This window comes from Mugil cephalus, chromosome 21 (genome assembly GCF_022458985.1).
Source record: "Mugil cephalus isolate CIBA_MC_2020 chromosome 21, CIBA_Mcephalus_1.1, whole genome shotgun sequence".
NCBI lineage: Eukaryota > Metazoa > Chordata > Actinopteri > Mugiliformes > Mugilidae > Mugil > Mugil cephalus.
The window spans coordinates 19,652,977-19,665,499 of record NC_061790.1 but is presented as its reverse complement, the minus strand read 5'-3'; the positions used below and the strand labels follow the sequence as shown (position 1 = coordinate 19,665,499).

General features: G+C 48.2%; 10 non-coding genes across 10 annotated transcripts; 4 read left to right on the top strand and 6 right to left on the bottom strand.

The window, feature by feature from the left end:
- Positions 1-1,518: 1,518 nt before the first annotated feature.
- trnaa-cgc lies at positions 1,519-1,590 on the bottom strand. Its single transcript has one exon. It is a non-coding gene; the product is annotated as a tRNA-Ala (tRNA).
- A 609-nt stretch (positions 1,591-2,199) lies between these two features.
- Positions 2,200-2,271, top strand: trnad-guc. The gene has a single exon. It is a non-coding gene; the product is annotated as a tRNA-Asp (tRNA).
- Positions 2,272-3,188: 917 nt separating this feature from the next.
- On the bottom strand, positions 3,189-3,261 carry trnav-cac. Its single transcript has one exon. It is a non-coding gene; the product is annotated as a tRNA-Val (tRNA).
- A 1,636-nt stretch (positions 3,262-4,897) lies between these two features.
- On the bottom strand, positions 4,898-4,970 carry trnav-aac. Its single transcript has one exon. It is a non-coding gene; the product is annotated as a tRNA-Val (tRNA).
- Positions 4,971-5,579: 609 nt separating this feature from the next.
- Positions 5,580-5,651, top strand: trnad-guc. The gene has a single exon. It is a non-coding gene; the product is annotated as a tRNA-Asp (tRNA).
- Positions 5,652-6,568: 917 nt separating this feature from the next.
- On the bottom strand, positions 6,569-6,641 carry trnav-cac. Its single transcript has one exon. It is a non-coding gene; the product is annotated as a tRNA-Val (tRNA).
- A 985-nt stretch (positions 6,642-7,626) lies between these two features.
- Positions 7,627-7,699, bottom strand: trnav-aac. The gene has a single exon. It is a non-coding gene; the product is annotated as a tRNA-Val (tRNA).
- A 609-nt stretch (positions 7,700-8,308) lies between these two features.
- On the top strand, positions 8,309-8,380 carry trnad-guc. Its single transcript has one exon. It is a non-coding gene; the product is annotated as a tRNA-Asp (tRNA).
- Positions 8,381-10,995: 2,615 nt separating this feature from the next.
- trnav-aac lies at positions 10,996-11,068 on the bottom strand. Its single transcript has one exon. It is a non-coding gene; the product is annotated as a tRNA-Val (tRNA).
- Positions 11,069-11,677: 609 nt separating this feature from the next.
- On the top strand, positions 11,678-11,749 carry trnad-guc. Its single transcript has one exon. It is a non-coding gene; the product is annotated as a tRNA-Asp (tRNA).
- The last annotated feature ends 774 nt before the right edge of the window (positions 11,750-12,523 follow it).

Genomic DNA, 12,523 nt, shown 5'->3' with positions numbered 1-12,523 from the left:
AGAAAGGTGTCAGAACAAATGTGGCTGTTACAAAGACCATTCAGAGTGACTGTGTTGAACTCTGTCCTTGCCAAAAGCATATGGAATGGATTCTGAAATTGGTCACGGAGCAGTAGTCTGGTGACCATGTTTTCTTTTACATCACATGGATAGCCCAGGTATGTGTGCCTCAATTCATGTATAATAATTCAATTCAATTCAGTTTTATTTATATAGCGCCAATAACAATACAAATTGTCTCAAGACACTTTACAAAAACCGGCCTGCAACCTCCAGAGCAGCCTGAGGGTGACAGCGGCAGTAAAAACTGCCTTTTAACATGAAGAAACCTTGAGTAGAACCCAGCTCATATGGAGGGACCCATCTGCCAAAGGCCAGCCGGGTAGAAACAGAGAAGACAGAGAGAAAAGAATAACAGGAGAAACAGATACACAAACTTCTGTCATAGATACATATATGGAGCTGAAGGAAACACGTAGAATCTAATAATATAATACATAGTTGATGATCTTATTTGACAGTTTGTGAGTATAACAGGAATCATGGGCAGGTTGGTGAATTGTTCATCTAGGTAGGAGTGGACAACTGAAAGCCATGAAGACTGGAGCAGATGTAGTTTATGGAGTTCCACAAGTCTGATACACAGCACTCCAGACCATAAAAACTGGGCTGGTTGATGAGACCACGACAGCAGATGTAGCTTAGAACTCCACAGGTCAGATATTCAGCACTCCAGGCCAGAGACCCTCACAAGAAGATGGAGGGGGAGGGGAGAGAGTGAGCCACATCGATTAGTAATAGAAAATGAATTATAAGATATTAGAGGACAGGAGCCAGAGAAGAGAGAGTAGAGGACATGTCCTCAGTGCATCGTCCCCCTGCAGCCTAGGCCTATAGCAGCATGACTAAAGGATGGTTAAGTCCAACCCTAACTATAAGCTTGGTCAAAAAGGAAAGTCATAAACATAGGCCCACATATCCACTCATAAATAGTCATTATATCACTTTCAAGGTCGAATTACTTTCCTACTCTATGTCAAGTAGCATAGTGGTCAGCTGACATACTGTCATACTGACAGTCAGCATCAAAATAGCAATTGACATGGTTATTTTTGAAACTCATTTTTGGCCACTCCGAATGCCTTGAGTGCAAAGGCTGCTGTGGTGGTGTACTTTTGAGTGCGGGAAGAACAGTGTTCAAATCGGGGACCTTTCGCGTGTGAGGCGAATGTGATAACCACTACACTATGGAAACCGCAGGTGCCAGAGCCCAAGTATTGAGGCATCAGGAACAGTGTACTGAAGAAAACCAGCAAAGGTCTACTTTGAAATAAACAGTTAATTTCTCCGAGTTGAGAAAGGAAGCATTAACAGACACCGAAATGTAGACTTCTAATGCCTTGTCGAGTTATAGAAATTGACCCTGGCACATACCCAAGAGTTGCCTTCCCTTTCACCATCCAGTGCTTAACAGGGAGCCACTTAAATTAATGAGAACAAAGAGAAATAAGGGTAGAATGTTTCCGCCCGGTTTCGAACCAGGGACCTTCGCGTGCGAGGTGAATGTGATAACCACTACACTACGGAAACCGCCACCTGGTCCAAAATATCAATGTTCCATGGCGAAATGTTGTAGCGAAGTGTGCGTGGCGTGGCAAACACTAATCTTATGCTAAACACGAAGGGAAGGATGCGATGCACCTGAGAGAATCACAGCTACAGGAGAGATTTTCATGTGGATTCTGTCACTGCTGCTGTGCACCGAAGAAACTAGACAGTCACTTCACAAACACAACAGCTAGCTCGTCAAGCGAGGACCCAAAAGTACACGACACGTACACGACGGTCTTAACATCTCTCCCTGACAAGTTTCACCCCCCATTCACACCTCAAGTCCTGAGAGTTTCTCACCATTAATGGCCCGTCAGAGAACAACATCGTCTAATTGCAGGTGAGTATTGGATCGTTTGCAGACCCTTGTCATATTAGTTTCTTTTGGTGGTGACAGACCTCCACTCAGAATTGCACACATTGCAAGAACTGCATAGAATGGCACATGTGCACATCACATCCATTGTTGACACCATCACCAGGCTGTTGCTCGTCACCCAGGCACGCTGAATGCGTGGACTCTTGTGTACCCGTTCCATAGTTTCCGTTTTGCGTGTCTCACGTTTGGGATAGGTCCCAGCTGTGCTTTCCTCGTTAGTATAGTGGACAGTATCTCCGCCTGTCACGCGGAAGACCGGGGTTCGATTCCCCGACGGGGAGTCTTAAGCCTTTTATCAGCTGCGCTTGACTAAAGACAGCCCAAATGTCATTCTGAAAACACGTGGCTGTGCAGGGAGCAGAGTCAACTTTGTTGTCTGGGAAGTTGGTAGCGGCAGTAGCTTCAGATCTAAGGATTGATTCAACAAGACTTGGAGAGACCAGACAGACTAGAATCCCCCAACCTCCACTCAGGCTGTTGACTGAAGAGTCAGTTTCCCTGATGCAGTAAACCTCCGACTATGCCCATGTAAGTCAAGTCTTCTTTGACAACTTCTGGAAAAGTCCCCAAAGCACACAAGGTGCTACTGAAAAGAGCGGAATGAAAAACTTCCAGCGGCTACGCTGGACTGAAGTGTTTTGCTTTGTCTCAGTACAACCAGAGTCTGATTGCTGAATGAAATGACCAAACAGTGCTTTGTTGGCGTATGTCAACGGGCACGAGCTGAGGAAGGCAGCTATCACCATGGCGCCACAGTGCCTCTCCAGTAAAACCCCTGTTGGCTCGGGAGCCACATGTAGAAACCATGCCACTCCGAGTGCCTTTAGTGCAAAGGCTGCTGTGGTGGTGTACTTTTGAGTTCGGGAAGAACAGTGTTCAAATCAGGGGACCTTTCGCGTGTGAGGCGAATGTGATAACCACTACACTACGGAAACCGCAGGTGCCAGAGCCCAAGTATTGAGGCATCAGGAACAGTGTACTGAAGAAAACCAGCAAAGGTCTACTTTGAAATAAACAGTTAATTTCTCCGAGTTGAGAAAGGAAGCATTAACAGACACCGAAATGTAGACATCTAATGCCTTGTCGAGTTATAGAAATTGACCCTGGCACATACCCAAGAGTTGCCTTCCCTTTCAACATCCAGTGCTTAACAGGGAGCCACTTAAATTAATGAGAACAAAGAGAAATAAGGGTAGAATGTTTCCACCCGGTTTCGAACCGTGGACCTTTCGCGTGTGAGGCGAACGTGATGACCACTACACTACGGAAACTGCCACGTTGAGTAAAATATCAATGTTCCATCGCGAAATGCTGTAGCGGAGTGTGCGTGGCGTGGCAAACACAAATCTTATGCTAAACACGAAGGGAAGGATGCGATGCACCTGAGAGAATCACAGCTACAGGAGAGATTTTCATGTGGATTCTGTCACTGTTGCTGTGCACCGAAGAAACAAGACAGCCACTTCACAAACACAACAGCCAGCTCGTCAAGCGAGGACCCAAAAGAACACGACACGTACACGACGGTCTTAACATCTCTCCTTGACAAGTTTCACCCCCCATTCACACCTCAAGTGCTGAGAGTTTCTCACCATTAATGGCCCATCAGAGAACAACATCGTCTAATTGCAGGTGAGTATTGGGTCGTTTGCAGACCCTTGTCACGTTAGTTTCTTTTGGTGGTGACAGACCTCCACTCAGAATTGCACACATTGCAAGAACTGCATAGAATGGCACATGCGCACATCACATCCATTGTTGACACCATCACCAGGCTGTTGCTCGTCACCCAGGCACGCTGAATGCGTGGACTCTTGTGGCACGTGCTGAGGACGGCAGCTATCACCATGGCGCCACAGTGCTGCGTCATCTCCCCTTCGGGAGCAGAGGCTATGGCTAAGAATCGGACTACCTCTGCTAGGACAGACAGTTTCAATACATAGTTGCAAGCGATTTGATCAGATCAGAGCTACCAAAGCAGGGCTGCTCGCATCTGTTTGACTCCTAGCAGGCGTCTTTTGATTGAGAAGCAATTGGCCTAAAAGGGCTTGGGCGGTGGCTTGTGGCTTCCAGACTGGCACGTGGAGCAAGTCAGCTCAGCGTTGCGTGGACTCTTTTTGTGAGGGTCTTTTTTAAACCCTGTTGCCTCGGGAGCCACATGTAGAAGGCATGCCATTCCAAGTGCCTTTAGTGCAAAGGCTACTGTACTTTTGAGTTGGGGAAGAACATAAGAGAGTTTCAGCCCGGTTTAGAATTGGGGACCTGATACGTGATAACCACTACACTACGGAAACTGCAGGTGCCAGAGGCCAACTATTGAGGCAGCGGGAAAAGGGACTGGATTTGAATATCGGTAGTTATGCTTTAGCGAAGCGTGCGTGGCGTGGCAAACACAAATCTTACGCTTAACATGAAGGGAAGGATGCGGTGCACCTGAGAGAATTACAGAAAAAGGAATGATTTTCACTGTTAATGTGCAGTGAAGAAACAAAATAGCCACTTCACAAACACAACAGCCAGCTCATCAAGCGAGGACCAAAAAGTACACAACACGTACACGGCAGTCTTAACATTTCTCCCTGACAAGTTTCACCCCCCATTCACACCTCGAGTCCTGATCAGAGCTACTCGCATCTGTTTGACTTCTAGCAGGCGTCTTTTGATTGAGAAGCAATTGGCCTGTAAAGGGCTTGGGCGGTGGCTTGTGGCTTCCAGACTGGCACGTGGAGCAAGTCACCTCAGCTTTTGTGAGGGTCCTTTTAAAACCCCTCTTGGCTCGGGAGCCACATGTAGAAACCATGCCATTCCAAGTGCCCTTAGTGCAAAGGCTGCTGTGGTGGTGTACGTTTGAGTTTGGGAAGAACATGAGAGAGTTTCCACCCGGAGCAAAGAAAGAGAAAGGTAGAATGTTTCCGCCCGGTTTCGAACCAGGGACCTTTCGCGTGTTAGGCGAACGTGATAACCACTACACTACGGAAACCGCCACATGGCCCAAAATATCAATGTTCCGTGGCGAAATGCTGTAGCGAAGTGTGCGTGGCGTGGCAAACACTAATCTTATGCTAAACACGAAGGGAAGGATGCGATACACCTGAGAGAATCAAAGCTACAGGAGAGATTTTCATGTGGATTCTGTCACTGCTGCTGTGCACCGAAGAAACAAGACAGCCACTTCACAAACACAACAGCCAGCTCGTCAAGCGAGGACCCAAAAGTACACGACACGTACACGACGGTCTTAACATCTCTCCCTGACAAGTTTCACCCCCCATTCACACCTCAAGTCCTGAGAGTTTCTCACCGTTAATGGCCCATCAGAGAACAACATCGTCTAATTGCAGGTGAGTATTGGATCGTTTGCAGACCCTTGTCACGTTAGTTTCTTTTGGTGGTGACAGACCTCCACTCAGAATTGCACACATTGCAAGAACTGCATAGAATGGCACATGCGCACATCACATCCATTGTTGACACCATCACCAGGCTGTTGCTCGTCACCCAGGCACGCTGAATGCGTGGACTCTTGTGTACCCGTTCCATAGTTTCCGTTTTGTGTGTCTCACGTTTGGGATAGGTCCCAGCTGTGCTTTCCTCGTTAGTATAGTGGACAGTATCTCCGCCTGTCACGCGGAAGACCGGGGTTCGATTCCCCGACGGGGAGTCTTAAGCCTTTTATCAGCTGCGCTTGACTAAAGACAGCCCAAATGTCATTCTGAAAACACGTGGCTGTGCAGGGAGCGGAGTCAACTTTGTTGTCTGGGAAGTTGGTAGCGGCAGTAGCTTCAGATCTAAGGATTGATTCAACAAGACTTGGAGAGACCAGACAGACTAGAATCCCCCAACCTCCACTCAGGCTGTTGACTGAAGAGTCAGTTTCCCTGATGCAGTAAACCTCCGACTATGCCCATGTAAGTCAAGTCTTCTTTGACAACTTCTGGAAAAGTCCCCAAAGCACACAAGGTGCTACTGAAAAGAGCGGAATGAAAAACTTCCAGCAGCTACGCTGGACTGAAGTGTTTTGCTTTGTCTCAGTACAACCAGAGTCTGATTGCTGAATGAAATGACCAAACAGTGCTTTGTTGGCGTATGTCAACGGGCACGAGCTGAGGAAGGCAGCTATCACCATGGCGCCACAGTGCCTCTCCAGTAAAACCCCTGTTGGCTCGGGAGCCACATGTAGAAACCATGCCACTCCGAGTGCCTTTAGTGCAAAGGCTGCTGTGGTGGTGTACTTTTGAGTTCGGGAAGAACAGTGTTCAAATCAGGGGACCTTTCGCGTGTGAGGCGAATGTGATAACCACTACACTATGGAAACCGCAGGTGCCAGAGCCCAAGTATTGAGGCATCAGGAACAGTGTACTGAAGAAAACCAGCAAAGGTCTACTTTGAAATAAACAGTTAATTTCTCCGAGTTGAGAAAGGAAGCATTAACAGACACCGAAATGTAGACATCTAATGCCTTGTCGAGTTATAGAAATTGACCCTGGCACATACCCAAGAGTTGCCTTCCCTTTCAACATCCAGTGCTTAACAGGGAGCCACTTAAATTAATGAGAACAAAGAGAAATAAGGGTAGAATGTTTCCGCCCGGTTTCGAACCGGGGACCTTTCGCGTGTGAGGCGAACGTGATGACCACTACACTACAGAAACTGCCACGTTGTGCAAAATATCAATGTTCCATCGCGAAATGCTGTAGCGGAGTGTGCGTGGCGTGGCAAACACAAATCTTATGCTAAAATCTGAGAGAATCACAGCTACAGGAGAGATTTTCATGTGGATTCTGTCACTGTTGCTGTGCACCGAAGAAACAAGACAGCCACTTCACAAACACAACAGCCAGCTCGTCAAGCGAGGACCCAAAAGAACACGACACGTACACGACGGTCTTAACATCTCTCCTTGACAAGTTTCACCCCCCATTCACACCTCAAGTGCTGAGAGTTTCTCACCATTAATGGCCCATCAGAGAACAACATCGTCTAATTGCAGGTGAGTATTGGGTCGTTTGCAGACCCTTGTCACGTTAGTTTCTTTTGGTGGTGACAGACCTCCACTCAGAATTGCACACATTGCAAGAACTGCATAGAATGGCACATGCGCACATCACATCCATTGTTGACACCATCACCAGGCTGTTGCTCGTCACCCAGGCACGCTGAATGCGTGGACTCTTGTGGCACGTGCTGAGGACGGCAGCTATCACCATGGCGCCACAGTGCTGCGTCATCTCCCCTTCGGGAGCAGAGGCTATGGCTAAGAATCGGACTACCTCTGCTAGGACAGACAGTTTCAATACATAGTTGCAAGCGATTTGATCAGATCAGAGCTACCAAAGCAGGGCTGCTCGCATCTGTTTGACTCCTAGCAGGCGTCTTTTGATTGAGAAGCAATTGGCCTAAAAGGGCTTGGGCGGTGGCTTGTGGCTTCCAGACTGGCACGTGGAGCAAGTCAGCTCAGCGTTGCGTGGACTCTTTTTGTGAGGGTCTTTTTTAAACCCTGTTGCCTCGGGAGCCACATGTAGAAGGCATGCCATTCCAAGTGCCTTTAGTGCAAAGGCTACTGTGGTGGTGTACGTTTGAGTTTGGGAAGAACATGAGAGTGTTTCCACCCGGAGCAAAGAAAGAGAAAGGTAGAATGTTTCCGCCCGGTTTCGAACCAGGGACCTTTCGCGTGTTAGGCGAACGTGATAACCACTACACTACGGAAACCGCCACATGGTCCAAAATATCAATGTTCCGTGGCGAAATGCTGTAGCGAAGTGTGCGTGGCGTGGCAAACACTAATCTTATGCTAAACACGAAGGGAAGGATGCGATACACCTGAGAGAATCAAAGCTACAGGAGAGATTTTCATGTGGATTCTGTCACTGCTGCTGTGCACCGAAGAAACAAGACAGCCACTTCACAAACACAACAGCCAGCTCGTCAAGCGAGGACCCAAAAGTACACGACACGTACACGACGGTCTTAACATCTCTCCCTGACAAGTTTCACCCCCCATTCACACCTCAAGTCCTGAGAGTTTCTCACCGTTAATGGCCCATCAGAGAACAACATCGTCTAATTGCAGGTGAGTATTGGATCGTTTGCAGACCCTTGTCACGTTAGTTTCTTTTGGTGGTGACAGACCTCCACTCAGAATTGCACACATTGCAAGAACTGCATAGAATGGCACATGCGCACATCACATCCATTGTTGACACCATCACCAGGCTGTTGCTCGTCACCCAGGCACGCTGAATGCGTGGACTCTTGTGTACCCGTTCCATAGTTTCCGTTTTGTGTGTCTCACGTTTGGGATAGGTCCCAGCTGTGCTTTCCTCGTTAGTATAGTGGACAGTATCTCCGCCTGTCACGCGGAAGACCGGGGTTCGATTCCCCGACGGGGAGTCTTAAGCCTTTTATCAGCTGCGCTTGACTAAAGACAGCCCAAATGTCATTCTGAAAACACGTGGCTGTGCAGGGAGCGGAGTCAACTTTGTTGTCTGGGAAGTTGGTAGCGGCAGTAGCTTCAGATCTAAGGATTGATTCAACAAGACTTGGAGAGACCAGACAGACTAGAATCCCCCAACCTCCACTCAGGCTGTTGACTGAAGAGTCAGTTTCCCTGATGCAGTAAACCTCCGACTATGCCCATGTAAGTCAAGTCTTCTTTGACAACTTCTGGAAAAGTCCCCAAAGCACGCAAGGTGCTACTGAAAAGAGCGGAATGAAAAACTTCCAGCGGCTACGCTGGACTGAAGTGTTTTGCTTTGTCTCAGTACAACCAGAGTCTGATTGCTGAATGAAATGACCAAACAGTGCTTTGTTGGCGTATGTCAACGGGCACGAGCTGAGGAAGGCAGCTATCACCATGGCGCCACAGTGCCTCTCCAGTAAAACCCCTGTTGGCTCGGAGCCACATGTAGAAACCATGCCACTCCGAGTGCCTTTAGTGCAAAGGCTGCTGTGGTGGTGTACTTTTGAGTTCGGGAAGAACAGTGTTCAAATCAGGGGACCTTTCGCGTGTGAGGCGAATGTGATAACCACTACACTATGGAAACCGCAGGTGCCAGAGCCCAAGTATTGAGGCATCAGGAACAGTGTACTGAAGAAAACCAGCAAAGGTCTACTTTGAAATAAACAGTTAATTTCTCCGAGTTGAGAAAGGAAGCATTAACAGACACCGAAATGTAGACATCTAATGCCTTGTCGAGTTATAGAAATTGACCCTGGCACATACCCAAGAGTTGCCTTCCCTTTCAACATCCAGTGCTTAACAGGGAGCCACTTAAATTAATGAGAACAAAGAGAAATAAGGGTAGAATGTTTCCGCCCGGTTTCGAACCGGGGACCGTTTCGAACGTGATGACCACTACACTACAGAAACTGTCACGTTGTGCAAAATATCAATGTTCCATCGCGAAATGCTGTAGCGAAGTGTGCGTGGCGTGGCAAACACAAATCTTATGCTAAACACGAAGGGAAGGATGCGATGCACCTGAGAGAATCACAGCTACAGGAGAGATTTTCATGTGGATTCTGTCACTGTTGCTGTGCACCGAAGAAACAAGACAGCCACTTCACAAACACAACAGCCAGCTCGTCAAGCGAGGACCCAAAAGAACACGACACGTACACGACGGTCTTAACATCTCTCCTTGACAAGTTTCACCCCCCATTCACACCTCAAGTGCTGAGAGTTTCTCACCATTAATGGCCCATCAGAGAACAACATCGTCTAATTGCAGGTGAGTATTGGGTCGTTTGCAGACCCTTGTCACGTTAGTTTCTTTTGGTGGTGACAGACCTCCACTCAGAATTGCACACATTGCAAGAACTGCATAGAATGGCACATGCGCACATCACATCCATTGTTGACACCATCACCAGACTGTTGCTCGTCACCCAGGCACGCTGAATGCGTGGACTCTTGTGGCACGTGCTGAGGACGGCAGCTATCACCATGGCGCCACAGTGCTGCGTCATCTCCCCTTCGGGAGCAGAGGCTATGGCTAAGAATCGGACTACCTCTGCTAGGACAGACAGTTTCAATACATAGTTGCAAGCGATTTGATCAGATCAGAGCTACCAAAGCAGGGCTGCTCGCATCTGTTTGACTCCTAGCAGGCATCTTTTGATTGAGAAGCAATTGGCCTAAAAGGGCTTGGGCGGTGGCTTGTGGCTTCCAGACTGGCACGTGGAGCAAGTCAGCTCAGCGTTGCGTGGACTCTTTTTGTGAGGGTCTTTTTTAAACCCTGTTGCCTCGGGAGCCACATGTAGAAGGCATGCCATTCCAAGTGCCTTTAGTGCAAAGGCTACTGTACTTTTGAGTTGGGGAAGAACATAAGAGAGTTTCAGCCCGGTTTAGAATTGGGGACCTGATACGTGATAACCACTACACTACGGAAACTGCAGGTGCCAGAGGCCAACTATTGAGGCAGCGGGAAAAGGGACTGGATTTGAATATCGGTAGTTATGCTTTAGCGAAGCGTGCGTGGCGTGGCAAACACAAATCTTACGCTTAACATGAAGGGAAGGATGCGGTGCACCTGAGAGAATTACAGAAAAAGGAATGATTTTCACTGTTAATGTGCAGTGAAGAAACAAAATAGCCACTTCACAAACACAACAGCCAGCTCATCAAGCGAGGACCAAAAAGTACACAACACGTACACGGCAGTCTTAACATTTCTCCCTGACAAGTTTCACCCCCCATTCACACCTCGAGTCCTGATCAGAGCTACTCGCATCTGTTTGACTTCTAGCAGGCGTCTTTTGATTGAGAAGCAATTGGCCTGTAAAGGGCTTGGGCGGTGGCTTGTGGCTTCCAGACTGGCACGTGGAGCAAGTCACCTCAGCTTTTGTGAGGGTCCTTTTAAAACCCCTCTTGGCTCGGGAGCCACATGTAGAAACCATGCCATTCCAAGTGCCCTTAGTGCAAAGGCTGCTGTGGTGGTGTACGTTTGAGTTTGGGAAGAACATGAGAGAGTTTCCACCCGGAGCAAAGAAAGAGAAAGGTAGAATGTTTCCGCCCGGTTTCGAACCAGGGACCTTTCGCGTGTTAGGCGAACGTGATAACCACTACACTACGGAAACCGCCACATGGTCCAAAATATCAATGTTCCGTGGCGAAATGCTGTAGCGAAGTGTGCGTGGCGTGGCAAACACTAATCTTATGCTAAACACGAAAGGAAGGATGCGATACACCTGAGAGAATCAAAGCTACAGGAGAGATTTTCATGTGGATTCTGTCACTGCTGCTGTGCACCGAAGAAACAAGACAGCCACTTCACAAACACAACAGCCAGCTCGTCAAGCGAGGACCCAAAAGTACACGACACGTACACGACGGTCTTAACATCTCTCCCTGACAAGTTTCACCCCCCATTCACACCTCAAGTCCTGAGAGTTTCTCACCGTTAATGGCCCATCAGAGAACAACATCGTCTAATTGCAGGTGAGTATTGGATCGTTTGCAGACCCTTGTCACGTTAGTTTCTTTTGGTGGTGACAGACCTCCACTCAGAATTGCACACATTGCAAGAACTGCATAGAATGGCACATGCGCACATCACATCCATTGTTGACACCATCACCAGGCTGTTGCTCGTCACCCAGGCACGCTGAATGCGTGGACTCTTGTGTACCCGTTCCATAGTTTCCGTTTTGCGTGTCTCACGTTTGGGATAGGTCCCAGCTGTGCTTTCCTCGTTAGTATAGTGGACAGTATCTCCGCCTGTCACGCGGAAGACCGGGGTTCGATTCCCCGACGGGGAGTCTTAAGCCTTTTATCAGCTGCGCTTGACTAAAGACAGCCCAAATGTCATTCTGAAAACACGTGGCTGTGCAGGGAGCGGAGTCAACTTTGTTGTCTGGGAAGTTGGTAGCGGCAGTAGCTTCAGATCTAAGGATTGATTCAACAAGACTTGGAGAGACCAGACAGACTAGAATCCCCCAACCTCCACTCAGGCTGTTGACTGAAGAGTCAGTTTCCCTGATGCAGTAAACCTCCGACTATGCCCATGTAAGTCAAGTCTTCTTTCACAACTTCTGGAAAAGTCCCCAAAGCATGCAAGGTGCTACTGAAAAGAGCGGAATGAAAAACTTCCAGCGGCTACGCTGGACTGAAGTGTTTTGCTTTGTCTCAGTACAACCAGAGTCTGATTGCTGAATGAAATGACCAAACAGTGCTTTGTTGGCGTATGTCAACGGGCACGAGCTGAGGAAGGCAGCTATCACCATGGCGCCACAGTGCCTCTCCAGTAAAACCCCTGTTGGCTCGGGAGCCACATGTAGAAACCATGCCACTTCGAGTGCCTTTAGTGCAAAGGCTGCTGTGGTGGTGTACTTTTGAGTTCGGGAAGAACAGTGTTCAAATCAGGGGACCTTTCGCGTGTGAGGCGAATGTGATAACCACTACACTATGGAAACCGCAGGTGCCAGAGCCCAAGTATTGAGGCATCAGGAACAGTGTACTGAAGAAAACCAGCAAAGGTCTACTTTGAAATAAACAGTTAATTTCTCCGAGTTGAGAAAGGAAGCATTAACAGA